This window comes from Argopecten irradians, chromosome 3, assembly GCF_041381155.1.
Source record: "Argopecten irradians isolate NY chromosome 3, Ai_NY, whole genome shotgun sequence".
NCBI classification, from domain to species: Eukaryota; Metazoa; Mollusca; class Bivalvia; order Pectinida; family Pectinidae; genus Argopecten; species Argopecten irradians.
The window spans coordinates 64,772,973-64,775,806 of record NC_091136.1 but is presented as its reverse complement, the minus strand read 5'-3'; positions in this window follow the sequence as shown (position 1 = coordinate 64,775,806).

The following is a 2,834-nucleotide window of genomic DNA, read 5'->3' as shown; positions in this document are numbered from 1 at the left end:
TATTACTTGTCTTCTGATATGTCATGTCTAATAAGAAAATGTTTCCGTGTACTGTTTAACTAATTAAGATTGTGTTTCTGGGGCCATGAAAACCTGAGAAAGGACACATATGTATGCTTATTGGTATTTTTGTGTTTTTTCATTGAAATTAAATTGAATACTGTCTGGTCCCAACATATTTTGTATATAACATGACAATTATATATAGTATGTAGCTTAAAGTTACACTTGGGAATGGGAATCTTCAGAGAGAGGAGTTTGAGAGAAATCATACAGGAAAGATGTCATGTTATACCAGTAGTAAAGTAGTGTTAACAAAAACAACATTCCTACACACTTAAAATACAATCTTTATAACACCAAAAGAATACTCTTGCAATTAATTTTTGTATACATCAGTATATTGTTTTTACAATCTGATTAAATTTATATCTTGATCTCCACGCTGGACCAGTAAATCTTCTCTCTGTCACATTGTAAGCATCAGAGTGTAATTAAGATCTGGTTTTAATCAGATTAATTGTTAGCTCACCTGGCCCGAAGGGCCGGTGAGCTTATGTCATGGCGCGGCGTCCGTCGTCCGTCCGTCCGTCTGTCCGTCCGTCCGTCGTCCGTCCGTCCGTCAACATTTCCTTTAAATCGCTACTAGTCATAGAGTTCTGCATGGATTGTAACCAAATTTGGCCACAAACATCCTTGGGGGAGGGGGAACAGAACTTGTATAAATTTTGGCACTGACCCCCCGGGGGCAGGAGGGGCGGGGCCCAATAGGGGAAATAGAGGTATATCCTATAAATCGCTACTTGTCCTAGAGTTCTGCATGGATTGTAACCAAATTTGGCCACAAACATCCTTGGGGGAGGGGGAACATAACTTATATAAATTTTGGCACTGACCCCCTGGGGGCAGGAGGGGCGGGGCCCAATAGGGGAAATAGAGATAAATCCTTTAAATCGCTACTAGTCATAGAGTTCTGAATGGAATGTAACCAAATTTGGCCACAAACATCCTTGGGGGAAGGGGAACAGAACTTGTATAAATTTTGGCTCTGACCCCCCGGGGGCAGGAGGGTCGGGGCCCAATAGGGGAAATAGAGGTAAATCCTATAAATCGCTACTTGTCCTAGAGTTCTGCATGGATTGTAACCAAATTTGGCCACAAACATCCATGGGGGAGGGGGAACAGAACTTGTATAAATTTTGGCTCTGATCCCCCAGGGGCAGGAGGGGTGGGGCCCAATAGGGGAAATAGAGGTAAATCCTTTAAATCGCTACTAGTCATAGAGTTTTGAATGGAATGTAACCAAATTTGGCCAGTATCCTTGGGAGAATAAGAACTGAGTTTGTATAAATTTTGGCTCTGGTCCTAGGGGGCAGGAGGGGCAGGGCCCAATAGGGGAAATAGAGGTAAATCCTTTAAATCGCTACTAGTCATAGAGTTCTGCATGGATTGTAACCAAATTTTGCCACAAACATTCTTGGGGGAAGGGGAACAGAACTTGTATAAATTTTGGCTCTGGTCCCCCGGGGGCTGGAGGGGTGGGGCCAAATAGGGGAAATAGAGGTAAATTCTTTTAATCGCTACTAGTCATAGAGTTCTGCATGGATTGTAACCAAATTTGGCCACAAACATCCTTGAGGGAAGGGAAACAGAATTTGTATAAATTTTGGCTCTGACACCCCAGGGGCAGGAGAGGTGGGGCCCAATAGAGGAAATAGAGGTAAATCCTTTAAATTGCTACTTGTTATAGAGTTTTGCTTGGATTGTGACCAAATTTGGCCATAAACATCCTTTGGGGAAGGGGAACAGAACTTGTATAAATTTTGGCTCTGACCCCCTGGGGGCAGGAGGGGTGGGGCCCAATAGGGGATTTATAGGTTAATATTAAAATTCCTTCAGAAAAGAAACAATGAACCTGTATTCAGAACATAACTTGGCATTTCAAACCAGGTGAGCGATACAGGCCCTCTGGGCCTCTTGTTTTTACTTCAGTTTTAATCATCATTTATATTGCACATACATGTATATATGCAAAAGATTTTTTTATCATTTTTCTTCCATGATGGTGTACTGATGATGGTGGGCTATTCAAATCGCCTTTCGTCCATGGTTCCGTCCGTAAACAATGCTTGTTACCACTATTTCTCAGAAAGTGCTGAAGGGATCTATCTCGAATTTCATATGTAGGTTCCCCTAGGGCCCTAGGAGTGTCATGCAGATTTTCACACTGATTGGGAAAACAATATGGCTGCAAGGCAGGCATCTTGAAATTTGGCGGTTGATGTTTTTTTACCACTATTTCTCAGAAAGTACTGAACGGATCTATCTCAAATTTGATATGTAGGTTCCCCTAGGGCCCTAGGAGTGTCATGCTGATTTTGAGACTAATTGGAAAAACAAAATGGCCACCAGGCGGCCATCTTGAATAACGGCAGTTGATGTTTGTTATCGCTATTTCTCAGAAAGTACTGAAGGGATCATTCTCAAATTTTCATGTAGGTTCTTCTTGGGCCCTAGTTCTGCCTATATTGCATTTTGGTACTGATCAGTCAACAAGATGGCCGGACACAATCTTGGATATTAATAGTTTAACGTTTGAAAACAGAGAAAAGAAATTTTAAGTTTGAAAAGCAGAAAAAGAAGTTTTAGTTTGAAAATCAGAGAAAAGATCCCTCTTTCATTTGTCAGACATAGATAAATATTTGGTGTGCGCCAAGATTACTCGGGGATTTCTTATTTTGTGTTTTTCTTTACTCAGCTGATAGCACATAGCCTTGATACCAAACGATTTGTGGATCAGCATTTTGTATCATTACCGTAGCAGTTAACCTATG